Genomic DNA, 14,748 nt, shown 5'->3' on the forward strand with positions numbered 1-14,748 from the left:
GCTCTGGAGCCAGAGGGACCCAGCTTTAAATCCTGCCTCCCATCCTGGGGACACAGTGGTTATACAGGAAGTGTTTAGTGAACTCTCAGAGCTGGCACCCTTACTGAGGCCATCTCTAGGAGAGGTTCTCCTTTCAAAACTGTAGCCACAGACTTCCCTGGTGGTCTAGTGGTTAAGAATCCACCTGTCAGTGCAGGGGACATGGGTGTGATCCCTGGCCTGGGAAGATTCCACATGCCAAGAGTCAACTAAGCCCGTATACCACAACTACTGAGCCCACCACCTAGACCCTATGTGCCACAACTACTGAGCCCACATGCCACAACTAGAGGAAGCCTGTGCACACCAATGAAGACCCAGCATGGCCAAAAAACTAATTAATTAAAAAAAAACTGTAGCCTCAGCTTACCCCTTGGGTCATCCCATTCTCAGCAGCCCAAGGGCCCCCAGCCCCAGTGTTTCCCAGGGCTTCTGGTGACCACAGGCTTTCTCAGTCTCCTGTTCACTCTGTGGTCACCCTGAGCCATGGAACAGACTCCCTCCCATCTTTTGATCCTTGGCACAAGCTGCTGGGTGTGTGCATGTGTCTGCCATACACATAAGGGCCCCATGGAGGCCAGGTTACAGGTGGAGGGACCAGGTCACTTGCCTCTGGAATGTCCCAGCCACCACCTGAGAGCTGGTTATGGCATCACCAGCTAGGTGGCAGCTCTGCCCTCAAGTCTCGGGAGCCTCTGGCTGCAAAATCTGGGCAGTTTCTTGGCTTGCCTGTTCTCTCATTTGCTCCTTAACATCCTGTGGTTGAGGGCACTGGACCAGGAGTCAACACTCCAGCCTCTGGTCAGCCCCCTGCAGCAGCTCATTCTTAAATTCAGACAAGCCTTATCCCTTGGTGGGCCTCCATTCCTCTCTGTAAAATGCAGGGGTTGACTAGATTCAACATGCTCCTGAGAACACCCAGGCTCTGATTTTCATCTGGTTCCTTTGAGCAGCATTCATTTATCCTTCTACCCATCCATGCACCCTCCAATGAGTTTTCCTTATTTTTTTCACCTTTACTGTTGTTTCTTCTCATTCCAGTGTGTTTTGCTTGCACATGGCCGCATTTCCAGTGTAGGGCTTAGAAAGTGAGCACCACTCTTAGGTTACATCCTCTAGATCTGTGGTTTCCAGTGGGGTGGGATGAGAGTGTTCCCCAGGGGACACTTAAGAATGTCTGGAGACGTTTCTGGCTGTTGTGTCTTCTAGGGGGTGGGAGGGGAGGCGTTGCCACTGCTGGAATCTAATGAAGAGAGGCCAGGGATGCTGCCTGACACCCTACAGTGCCCAGGACAGCCCTCACAGCAATGAATTACCCAGCCTATAACATCAATAGAACCGAAGTTGAAAGCCCTGTTCTAGAGATGGATGCTATAGATATTTGCAGGTTTATTTTCCCTAAAATGTCTATGAATATACAAATAAAAATGTGTATTTTTTAAACCCAAATGGGCACAAATTGCAATTTACCTTGTTCCTTTAATAAAATTAGCAGTGAATGTTTTAGGCATTTAGAGTCCAAGATTGCCTACCCTGGAATCCTGACCTCACCAGTTACCAACTGCGTGACTGGTGCCCCTGTTTCTTCATCTGTAGAGTGGGGATAATAACAGTACTTGCTTCACAGCATAGGCACAGTGTTAGCTGCTTATTGTTACCGGTGTTTTCCTGTGTTTGTGAGGAAGAGTTAGCAGCATCCTTGTGCCCACTGCCCAGATGAGCAGACTAAGACTTGGAATTGCCCGGCGACTCAATGCAGGCAGGCTGCCCAGGAAGTCAGTGGCAGGGTTAGACTGGAATCCAGGGCTCTCTCTCTAGTTTAAGCCACACTTCTAATAAAAGTATGTTTTGTTGTTGTTGTTTTAAGTTTGTTCTATTCTGTTTTGTCTTGGTGAGCAGTGGGGTCAGGTCCAGAGGAGTGGAGGGCCCTAGCGCTGTGCTCCAGGATGGGAGGCAGAGTCTGTCCCAGGCCTTGGACCGGGGTCCAGCCCTCTCGGCCCCAGCCATCAGGGGCTCAGCCTGGCTCTCCTCTAGGCTGCAGCAGGCCCTCCCTTATCTCCAGACGCCCGTTATCTGCACACCCATCTGTGGACAAATGGCCAGCCGGCTGGCTCCTGGTCACCCCTGCAGGAGGGGGGCCCTTCTCTCAGGCCTGTGTCTGGCAATTTGGGCTGGAGCCCAAGGTGGGGGGTCTCACAATGGAGGCGGCCCAGCCCAGTCCCACCCCTGGGGCTTTCAACCCCAGAATGAACAGCTGCTCAGACATTCGGCTCACAGGCTAGGAATCCAGGCCAGAAAACTCATCCCGTCCCACCACCCCTTCACTGACTTGTTTTATGAGTAAGGGCCAGAATTGCCATTCCCATTGAGCAGATAGGGAAACCGAGGCTCAGAGAGGGCATGTGACTTGGCACAGGGCACACAGCAACGTGGTGGCATTGCTGGGCATAGAACCAGGCCCCCCGCTCCCATCTTGGCCTGTGAGAAGGAGGACCCACAGCCCCCAGCTCCCAACCCCACTGCAGTGGAAGCTGGGTGGCTGGAACAGAGAAACTTCCTGTCTGGGCCTTAGCTTCTTCACTTCTCAAATGGAGACAGAAGTGAGGAGAGGAATGGGCCTGCCCTCAGCTCCCAGAGGCCAGGGGAGTAGTGGGTGCAGTGAATCTTGTGGGTTCTGGACTCACGGTGCCTGGGTTCAAACCTGCCTTCCCCACTGACTCTCAGCATGATTTTGGACCATCAGCCAGCCTCCTTCACTTTGCCTTGGTTTCCCCCGTATGAAAAATGGGAAAGCAAGACCCCTTACCTCATAGAGTTGTCTTGAGGATGATAATCTGATAAAGCACTTGGAGCAGTGCTTGCACATGATTATATATAAGTAAATGTGAGTTGCTGTTACTTTTGGGAGACGGAGTCTTCTTTTTTAAATTGCTATTATTTTCATTACTAGTGTAGCATAGCAGAACACGAGAGAGTGCTGGTAGTAGCAGGGTTGACTGCATGACCTTGGGCCACTGATGTCACATCTCTGAGCCTCTGTTTTCTTACCTGCAGAAGGGGGCAGTGAGGGGCAGTACGTCTCTGTGGCTCTAGAGCAGGGCTTGGCAGAGAGTGTGGCCCCAGCAGGCAGGGCAGGGCAAGGCTCTGCCGCCAGGGACCCGCAGGGAGGGGCGTCTGTGTGTCAGTGTCCGCTGGAGACAGGCTGCGGGCCATTGTTTACAGAGCCCATCTCCCCTCTGATGGATGCAGCCGGCAGAAATCTGTTTGCTACTTTCTCCTGGAAACATGAATCAAGGTCTGTTTGGAGAACACGTGGACTCCTCTGTCAAACATTCCACCCATGCTGGGGCCGCAGAGCCCCGGGGAGCCGAGAGCCAAGCATGTCCCAAATCGTCCTCAGGGACAGAGCTGAAGCCCAGAGACCGAGCCTTCCAGCCGGGCCTCAGCAGAACAGCCTGGGCTCGGCGACCTCGGAGACAGACGCCGTCCCTGGCCTCAAGCGGCTCTCTAGAAAGCAAGATAAGACCCGAACTCGACCAGAAAACAGGGAGGGAGAGATAAGAACCCATCTGCTTCCACTCTTGTCCCCTCTGATCTTCCACAGCTGCGCCAGAGTGGTCTTTTAAACACGTAAATCTCCACCCCTCGGTCCCTCACAACCCGCCAGTGGCTTCCTTGACAGTTTGGTAAAAATCAGGTTCCTTAAAAATGGCCTCAGCCCCGTGGGGTTTCACCCCTGCTCTCCGTTCTCCCAGACCTCTCTCTGCTCAGGCACCTCCATCCTCCAGCTACTGCTTTCCAGGCCCTTCCAGCAAGCCGGCCACGTGCCTAACGCAACACGTTCCCCGCCTCCTTCGTGCCCGTGGTGGTCCGCTCCCCAGGGCCACGCGCCTGACGCAGCACGTCCCCCGCCTCCTTCGTGCCCGTGGTGGTCCCCTCCCCAGGGCCACGCGCCTGACGCAGCACGTCCCCCGCCTCCTTCGTGCCCGTGGTGGTCCCCTCCCCAGAGGTCCCCAGTCACCCTGCGGTCATAGCGCCTCTCTTTCCATGATGGCCTCCATCCATTTGGGATTATATGTGTATTTGATTGTTGATCATTTCAGTCTCCATATCTCTAGGGGAAGAGACAGCATCTACTTTATATATAGCACATCCCCAGCCCTTGGCACAGTGCTTGCTGCATGGAAGACTCTGAACTAATGTTTCTCTAGTGAATGAATAGTTGACTATGAGAAGGATTGATCTCAGAAAAGGACAGGTGTGTAGGGGGGATTGGAGGCTTCCTGGAGAAACGGCACTAAAGCCCAGTCTTGATGAGTAGGATGATTTTGACTGGGGGAGATGACAAAAGGAGAGGGATCCTGCTTGGTGTGGGGCGGGAACTGGGCTGACGGAGCTCCAGTGAGAGCAGCTCAGTGTGGTTCTGTCCCTCAGGGCTGCAAATTCATCCACATGGGCCAGGTCACCTCAACCCTCTGAATCTCATTTTCTCTTCCTAGAAAAGGAGGTGATGATACCTACCTCACAGAGCAATGAGAAGTAAACAGGGTGCTGTATGGAAAGCCCTTAATCAGAGCTCAATAAATGATATCACAATTACAGATTTTCATTTTACCACCATTCCAACCTGAAGAAGAAGGTATTACTGTCTGCATTTTTTCTGTGCTACATTAATTTGATTTACTTATAATGCTATATATATTTAAAATTGAAAAAATTTCAATGTATAGAAAAGTTGGGAGTAAAGTACATAGATGTTTTTACCCCTGAACCACTTGAGAATAAGTTGCTAATATGATGCCCCACCTCCCCTGAACACTTTTATGTTTATTATTTCCAACAAATATAGACCATCTCCTGCCAACCATAATACAGCATCACTGCTGGGCGAGTACCACTGACACTCTGACCATAGACTCCTGAGATCCCATCTGAGATTGTGTCCCAAGCTAGAATCCCATGTGGCAACCGTTGTTGTGTCTCCTAGGTCTCCTTCAGCCTGGAACAAACCCTCAGCCTTTCTCTGACTGTCACGACCTTGCCACTTTCATAGATTACAGGCCAACTGTTTTGTAGAACATCCCTTAATTGGGTTTCATCTCATGATTAGATTCAGGTTATACAGAAGGAACACCACAGATGTGATGCTGTTTCTTCTGTCTGCATTTTTTTTAAGTATCTTTCTTTTTGGCTGTGCTGGGTCTTCATTGCTGTGTGTGGGCTTTCTCTAGTTTCAGCAGGCGGGGGCTGCTTTTTAGTTGTAGTGCATCCATGCACGGGCTTCTCATTATACTGCCTTCTCTTGTTGTGGAGCATGGGCTTTAGGCACATGCGCTGCATAGCTGTGGCACAAGGGCTTAGTTACCCTGGGGCATGTGGGATCTTCCTGGCCCAGGGATCAAACCTGTGCCCCCTGCATTCTCAGGCAGATTCTTAACTACTGGATCACCAGGGAAGTCCTGCATATTTTTTTAAGGTAAGGAAACCAAGGAGATGAGAAAGAGAGACAAGAAAGTTGTTAACAGTGGCCTCTGAGTAGGAAACACAGAGCTGGGAATGTGTGTGGCTTAGTCTACTGTAAGTCCTTTCTGCTGCAAGAATGCCCTCATTTACTAGAGGGTTATTGAAGCTGAGACAGACCAGAATGATGCCTCCTGGCATCAGGTACGAGACTGGAAGCTGATAGGGACCACTTTTGGAGAAGGCAATGGCACCCCACTCCAGTACTCTTGCCTGGAAAATCCCATGGACAGAGAAGCCTGGTAGGCTGCAGTCCATGGGGTTGCTAAGAGTCAGGCATGACTGAGCGACTTCACTTTCACTTTTCACTTTCCTGCATTGGAGAAAGAAATGGCAACCCACTCCAGTATTCTTGCCTGGAGACTCCCAGGGACAGAGGAGCCTAGTGGGCTGCCATCTATGGGGTCGCACAGAGTCGGACATGACTGAAGCAACTTAGCCGCAGCAGTAGCAGCAGCAGGGACCACTTTAAAAGTGCTTGTCAGTCTCCCCATGGGATGAGTTGCTGGGCTCCCGGCTTCCTCTAGGTGGCGCACAACTCTCTGGGGAAAGGAAGGAAACCTGGTGAAAATCCAAAGGGAGAGATGATTTTACAGAGGTTCAGTTCAGTTCAATTCAGTCGCTCAGTCGTGTCCGACTCTTTGCGACCCCATGAATCGCAGCACGCCAGGCCTCCCTGTCCATCACCAACTCCCGGAGTTCACTCAGACTCATGTCCGTCGAGTCGGTGATGCCATCCAGCCATCTCATCCTCTGTCGTCCCCTTTTCCTCCTGCCCCCAATCCCTCCCTGCATCAGAGTCTTTTCCAATGAGTCAACTCTTTGCATGAGGTGGCCAAAGTACTGGAGTGTCAGCTTTAGCATCATTCCTTCCAAAGAAATCCCAGGGCTGATCTCCTTCAGAATGGACTGGTTGGATCTCCTTGCAGTCCAAGGGACTCTCAAGAGTTTTCTCCAACACCACAGTTCAAAAGCATCAATTCTTCGGCACTCAGCTTTCTTCACAGTCCAACTCTCACATCCATACATGACCACAGGAAAAACCATAGCCTTGACTAGATGGACCTTTGTTGCCAAAGTAATGTCTCTGCTTTTCAATATGCTATCTAGGTTGGTCATAACTACAGAGGTTAAGCCCTGCCTATCCAAGCAGAGTCCCACAGAGGAGTCAACATTGCACCCCCATACTCTCCCTTGAGGTGGGACCAGTATTCATTCATTCATTCATTCATTCATGTACAACAAGCATTTTTCAGTGCCTCTTTCCTCCATCTGAAGGTCACAGCCCATAGCAAGGGAGGGCAGGATTGTTGAACTTGGAGCTTAGGATAGTAGGCTCAGGCCCCGACTTACTGTGAGACTTTGAGCCCGTTTCTGAGTTTCAGGAGTTTGTTGTTGTTGTTTTTTACGAGGATATCCTCTTGGCTAGATTGGGGTCCTCTTTCATCACTCCCCATGCCCAGCCACGTCCATCTTGCACCCATCCCTAAATCTGTCTGTCCCTCTACTCCACACTCCTCCTCTCTCCCATAGGAAAGGAACCAAGATGTGGGGTTCAAGTGTTCACAGTCAGATGAGAAGGAAGCTTGAAACCGGAGGTAGCTACGTATTTACGTGGTGGGGGAGGGGCTGGGCTGGCCAAGAAATCTCCAGCCCCACGGAGGGGGTGGTGGAAGGAAGGAAGGAGCTGGAAGGCTTATTGAAGCTTATTTTCCCCGCCATCCCCCACCCCAGGGCAGAACAGTACCTTGGCTCCCTGTCCAAGTGCTGCCCTCCAGCTTGCTCACTTGGAAACCACACCAAAGGGTATCTAGGGACTGGCTTGTGCTCCCAGGATCCTCTTGGGCCATAAATTGTGTCCCCTGGGGAAATGAGGCAACCTCTCTGTGCCTCATCTGTTAAATGGGAGCCAACAACACTTTTCCCGCAGGGAGGTGGTAATCACACTGCTGACTAAAATGTTCCCACATGTTTTTGTTCCTAAGAGCAGGGCAGGTGTAAGGGAGGGCACCCTGACTCACAGAAAGACCATGTAGAAAGGAAGAAAGGGGGCCCCAGGCTGTCCATCACAGATAAGGGGGCCTTTTGCTGCTTGCCACGTCACCTACACTATTCTCAGTCACAGAGAGCAGCTTGCAGTGTCCAAAGCACTTCCATGTCAGTGGCCTCTTGTGAGCCTCACCAGGGGACAGGGCTGAGTCTTGGGAAGAGAGGTGTAACTTGCCTGAGATCGTACATCCAGCTAGCAGCAGAGCCAAGCTGTAGAGGAGTCAGGAAGGCCTGAGTTTGACTCCCAAACTGTGACCTGAGGCAAATCAGTTTACCTCTCTGAGCTGCAGTTTCTTTATTCATCCAGTGGCTGCTGCTGCTGCTGCTAAGTTGCTTCAGTCATGTTCGACTCTGTGCTACCCCATAGATGGCAGCCCACCAGGCTCCCCCGTCCCTGGGATTCTCCAGGCAAGAACACTGGAGTGGGGTGCCATTTCCTTCTTCAATGCAAGAAAGTGAAAAGTGAAAGTGAAGTCGCTCAGTTGTGTCCGACTCTTAGCGACCCCATGGACTGCAGCCTACCAGGCTCCTCTGTCCCTGGGATTTTCCAGGCAAGAGTACTGGAGTGGGGTGCCATTGCCTTCCCCGTCATCCACTGGGGATAGTTCAAATTGTTTTGAGTGTTAAATAGGACAAGTCGAGTGAGATGTAGGGTGCCATCCTAGTTTTGGTCATGTTCAGAGTGAGAAAACACTTTTTGTGGTTCTGAACCATCTTTGGGATAGGGGGTGTTTCTTTTTCTGATCCCACTTCTCATCTCACTGACACGTTTCCCCTGGCTCCCGCCTCCCCCCTCATCATCTCTCATCACAGTCTAGCCCTGATGTCTTCCTGGCTGTACTGTAAGCAGCATGAGGTCAAGGACTTGGTGTGCTTCTCTCTTAGTCTGTTCAGGCTGCTAAAACCAAGTACCAAAGTACTTATAAGCAACAGAAATTTATCTCTCACAGTTCTGGAGGCCAAAAGTCCAAGATCAGGGTGCCAGCAGGGTCAGGTTCTGGTGAGAAATTTTTTTCTGGCTGCAGGTTGCAGACTCCTGACTTCTCACTACAGCCTCACACAATGCAGCTCCCTGGGGTCTCTCTATAAGGGCACTTATCCCATTCATGAGGGCACCACCCTTATGACCTCATCACCTCCGAAAGGCCCTACCTTCTAGTACCATCATTTCAGTATATGAATTTGGGGTAAGGAGACACAAACAGTCCATCACAGCCTTGTTCACTGTTGAGCACACAGCATGGCCCCTTACCCTGGGTAAAAACTGTACATGGCTGGCATTCAACACGTTGCTGCAGCAGTTCATGCTAAGCACTGTCTCTGCCTCTTTTCACTGCTCACAGCCCTCCGAGGCAGGAGCTGTTACTCTCATCCTCATCCTGAGGACAGAACTGGAGTTCAGACAGGGAAAGAGAGTCACCAACAGGGCCAGCTCTAGGGTGAGGCAAGAGGAGCACCCAAGGTGCAAAAATGTTGCCATTTATAAAGCCCACCGTGCCAGGAACATTGGCCACGTTAAATCCATGCTGGCTGTTACATGAGCGTCATCATCGCCTTCTGATTCGCAGTCCCTCTTTAACATCCAGGGTTATGTTACCCCAACCCATGACCCACCAACACCAGCCCCTAAGGGCTTTTCCCAGCTCCATGGGGAACATTTTTCAAGCTCTCTTGCTCAACTCTTATCAGTGACCAACTCCTGTGCGTCAGAGAGAAATGACACCACCTGCATGTATTGCAGCCCTGTTTTGTCTGTTTATAGGAAACATGATCTTAGTGCTGTTTCTGTTACAATGGCCCGCATCTCAACCACCTGTGCACAGAAGCGGCAAAACCCAGTCCTGCCTGAGAGAAAGCTCAAGAAATGTCTTCCTCCAGGAAGGAGGAATGTCTTTCCTTCCTTGAGGAAGCAAACTGCTTCAAGGGGAATTTTGAGGGTCAGCTTGTCTCCTTCCCTCCCCCCACCCCCACCCCCCATCTATACAACAACAGCTCCTGTTACTACATCTTCGAGATCATTCCAGCAGGTTTCAGCCAAGGGGCAGGATTTGACTTCAGGGCAGCATTTAGCCTGATGAGGCTATTACCTCATCATTCTGCCTCTGGCCAAAGTAAAGAGACCAGCTAGCTAGAGCCTGCCTGACCCCTTCCTTGGGTCCTCCCTCGCTGGACTGAGAGTCAAGGACTCTAGTTCAAGGTCTTGGGCAAGGCTCTCTCCCTCTTGGGCCTCTAATTGCCCACCTGTGAAATGGAGCATACTCTGGACTTCATGGACTTGGGGGCTAATACGTGAGAAGTCACTGTAGAAAGCGTGGCGTGCACTACTGACCACAGACATACGTAGAGCTGGAGCCTTTTCTGGAGTGTTCCTAAAGGATCAAAGGAAAGGGCCCTGGCCAGGGAGTCGGTGGACCTGGAGTTCTGAGTCCCAGTCCCATGCTCACTGGCTGTACGCTGGCAGGCCGGTTGCCTGTTGCCTCCTCTGTAAGATGGGGCACTGTCTTTGCCTGGCCCTCCTTGCACAGGCATGGAGGTTATGAGATACAGGGACACGTAAGACAGGAGTCCCTGGTGGTTAAGGTCACAGGCTTCAGATCAGAAGGGCCTGGACTCAAGTGCTGCCCCAGCCACTTGCTAGCTGTGTGACTTTGGGCAAGTAACTTAACCACTGTGAGCCTCTACTTTCCCATTCATAAAATGGGGAGAATGGTAGTTCATATGTACAGAGTTGTTGTGAGGATTAAATTAAATGAAGCAGGGAAAGTGTTCAGCACAATGATGGCAAGTGGGGAGGGGACCCAGGACGGCTGCGTGGTTTTGAGTGCATATGCAACTCTGCCTCCTTGAATTTGGTCTCCTCACCTAAGTGATGCCAGGCAGGAAGGAAAGGGTTTAGGGCTCCAGTGATTCTCAGTGCTGTGTTGATGAAGAAAGATGTCTTTCGATCCACAAGCCTCTACCCCTTCTCTGCCTACCGTAGAAACAAAGGATGTTTGCCATGAAGCCAACTCATCAGTGTGCAACCCTGGTGAAGTTAATGAACCTCTCTCTGCCTTGCTTCCTCATGTGGAAAGTGGGATAGCAATGTCTGTCATATCCACCTCTTACGGTTGTTTGAAGACTAAATGCATTAATGTATTTAAAGTGCTTATAGCAGTGCCTGCCATCAAGTGAATAGAGTGGTAAATAAAGACGAGCTTTCCTTTGAATTATTTTGAAATATTAATACTTGTTTTCTTGAAGATGACTTGTTTTCAAGTCATCTTTGCAGTGGACAGGGCTGGGCTGACTCCTTGGGAGTGTGTGGAGAAGCCACAGAGGGTCAGAGAGATCCCAGAGGCCTGGCCCTGCCACTTGCATGCTCAGCGTCTCTGGCAAGTCTTCTCCCCAGTCAGGACCTATTTCCCCATTGGTAGGACGAGGGGGTGAGACCAGGAGTTTTCCAGAATCCTAAGTCTTAGAGTGGCTTGGTCCCCATCAAGAACTCCTGAGGTGCCCACTTTGCTCTAAGATCTCTTGGAACAAAGCCTGCCTTGGTGGCCCCCCTTGTCTCACTTACTCCACAGCTCTGGCCCTGAGAGAAAGCAGACCCTGCCCGGGGCGGTCACGTGGGCTGACCCCAGCTGGGCCTGGACAGAAGGCTGTGGTGGGAGACCAGGGAAGAGGGCATGGGGGCCGGCATGTGCACAGAAACACGTGAGCGCTCACATGGACAGACAGGGCAGGCGCGCCTGTTCCGACATGGGCGGCAGCCACACAGCACGCAGCTGGGCCCCCCGCCGCCTCCCTGAGAGCACCCCAGGCCAGGCCCCTCACCCTACTTTAGTGGCAGGACCCAGCCCAGTGTTCTGCACATCGTGGCCCTAAGCAGACATTCGTTGCTTGACTGAACACAGGAAAGCCTCATGTTCGGGGTGGGGGGTGCCACCTGCCACCAGCCCTTGACCATAGCTTTCCACAGCACAGACCCTCCCCTGCCACAGAAACGAGAGGACTGTTAATAGCTCCCAGATGAGCCAGGCTGACTGGGGTCCGTGCACATTTATCTAAGGTGCACAAAATGTGTCTCAGATAAAATGTGACCAGTGGTTACAATGGAATAACAGACATAATAAACAAATTTTTCCTTATATTTAGAAGTTTCTTTTCCAAAAGCTAAATTTAAAAACAAAGGTAATTAAGTCTTTTTTTTTTTTTAAAGCTCCTTAAATAAAAAATTTAAGTTAATAATAATATGGGTGGAACTCAGGTATGACAACACCTTGGTTGCTTGCTGTTGGTGACACTCTTGACACCATTCAGTCCCAACCCCTTGTCACCATCTTACAGTTAGGGAAACTGAGGCCCAGCTCAGGAAAGGGAAGGGTCTTTCCTGAGGTAAACACTTGCTTGGGGACCCAGTGAGCAGAGCTCTTGGCTTTGCCTCTGATTATGTGATCTTGGGCTAGTCTTCTCATCCCCAACTTCACATTTCTCCACTGTAAAATCAAGGATGGGAATTAGTTAAGACTCTGCTTTCACTACTGAGGGCCCTAGTTTGATCCCTAGTCAGGGAACTAAGATCCCATAAGTTATATGGCATGCCCCCCCCCAATTTTTTTTAATTAAATAAAATCAGGGAGAAATTTATCCCCATATTGCTTGCCTCCCAAGGTGGCTGTGAGGATTGCAAGACAGAGGCAGGAAGGGGAGAGCACCTTGCAAACAGATTTAGAGCATTGCTTCCTTGGTGGCTCATCTGCCTGCAATGCAGGAGACGTGAGTCTGATTCCTGGGTTGGAAATATCCCCTGGAGAAGGTCATGGCTACCCACTCCAGCATTCTTGCCTGGAGAATCCCATGGACAGAGGAGCTTGGTGGGCTATAGTCCATGGGGTCACAAAGAGTCAGACATAACTGAGTGACTAACACTTTCACTTTTCACTCCAGCAGAGGCAGAGCTGAGTCCAGAGCCCAGGGCTCCTGTCCTCCCACCTGAGCTTGCTTCAGGGCAGAGCACAGCATGAGGAAGGGGAAAGGGTGGGCTTCAGAGAAGGTGGGAGGTTGTCTACCTGTTTATTCTCAAAATTCCGCCCCCACTCCACCCCTCCAGGTCATCACTTCAGCACTGTTTTTTTCTTTTAGTACTATGTGTGGGATATAGTATAAAATGTTGAGAAGGTAAAGGGGATCTGGAAGAGGCAGAAATTAGTCTAAAATACATATATTGATAAAAAAAGTGATATTACAAGTGCAGCATGGCGCAGGTTCATGATGTGGAGAGGGAGATTTGCTCCAGTCAGGGAGGTCAGCGCAGGTTCATGATGTGGAGAGGGAGATTTGCTCCAGTCAGGGAGGTCAGCGTCAGGGCAGGTTGACCAGGAGTGATGATCAAACTGAGGTTAAGGAAGAGGAAGAGTTAACTTTACAGAGGGAATGGAAAAGTATTCCAGGCAGAGGAAACAGCCAGTGCAAAGGCCCTGGAGTAGGAGTGAGCAGGCGCCCTTGGTAACTCTAGTGTGGTTGAGGTATAGAGTCCCAAGTGAAGTGTCCTTAGCCAAGTGAAGCTGCAGAGCTAGGCAGTGCCAAGCATGCTGCACTCAAGCAATAGTTAGGATTTGGGCTATAATCGTAAGAGCAGTGGAAATCCATTAAAGGCTTTTAAGCAGGGGCGTGATATCCATTTTGATAAGCTCACTGGCTACAAGTCAAGTGTTAAAGAAAAGAACATGAGGGGGGACTTCCTTTACAGAAACCAGAACATGCAATAAAGTCACTAAAATCAGATCAGTCTGATATCAGGAAAGGCATAGACAGATAGATCCATGGGACATGGTAAATAATCCAGATTTAGACTCCAGGATACAGGTGTCAATACTGGACAAAAGAGGTATCTCGTTTCACTGGAAAAAGGGATGGCTTATTTCACAAATTATGTAGCCCACTGAGATAAATAAAAACAACCGCCCATCTTACACCACCTGCATTTCAAGTGTGTCAAAAAACTTAACGTAAGAATGAAAATAATACAAAATATTGTAAGAGATTCCAGGAGACTGCATGTGCAAAGTAGAGCAGGGGTCAGCTAACTGCTGCCCATGGATCGAATCCATGCTGCCTTTCCCTTTTGTTTTAATAACAGGTTTATTGAAATGTAATTCACATACCATAGAATTCACTTATTTTGGAAAAAATAGCTAACTAGTTATTTTTCCCCCAGAGGGGAACGTTATGTTCCGCAAATAGTGTGAGTTTTATTTTACTGTTGAAAAGCACTTGCTATTTATTTTTTTATTTCCTAGAAATTAAACATATTGTATAGGAACCCCATAGCATCATGAATTAAATTTTGAATTTTGCATGTTACACTCAAACATCAGTACACTCATCATTTCACATGTATTTAATGTGACAGTTTTTTAGTATGGTATGTGTTCATTTCTACCTTTTTAATATTTAAAATTGCTTTTAAATAAACATATTCTCAGTTGATTCCCCCCAAAAATGAAGTGTACAATTGAATGGTTTTTAGTATTTTTTTAGATATGAACAACCGTTGCCAAAGACAATTTAAGAAAATTTTCATAACCTAAAAAAGAAACTCTATAACCATTAGTTATCAACCTCCTATCACCTATCCTCTCCCAGCCCTTAGCAACCACCAGTTTACTTTCTGTTGATAGATTAGCCTATTCTGGATATTTCATAGAAATGGAATTATACAGTATGTGGCCTTTGGTGTCTAACTGATTTCACTTAGCGCACTGCTCCCAAGGTTCACTCATGTTGCAGCACGGATCAGGACTTTTATAGCAGAATACTATTCCATGGCGTGACTATTTATCCATTTATCAGCTGATAGACAATTGAGTTATTTCTACATGCTGGCTATTATGATTAATGCTGCTATAAAATTCAGGTACATATTTTTGGTGGGACCTATGCTTTTGTTTCTCTTGGGCAGATACCTAGGAGCAGAATTACCACTGCTTGTTTTTGTAAATAATATTTCATTGGAACACGTTTGTTGCTATATTGTCTATGGTTGCATTCTTGCTACAATGGCAGTGTTGAGTAGTTGCAACCGAGTAATTGCAACAGAATCAGACAAAATCTGAAACATATACATACTACTTGGCCTTTTAGAGGAAAAATGGGAAG

Source organism: Bison bison, unplaced genomic scaffold (assembly GCF_000754665.1).
Source record: "Bison bison bison isolate TAMUID 2011002044 unplaced genomic scaffold, Bison_UMD1.0 scf7180017864505, whole genome shotgun sequence".
NCBI classification, from domain to species: Eukaryota; Metazoa; Chordata; class Mammalia; order Artiodactyla; family Bovidae; genus Bison; species Bison bison.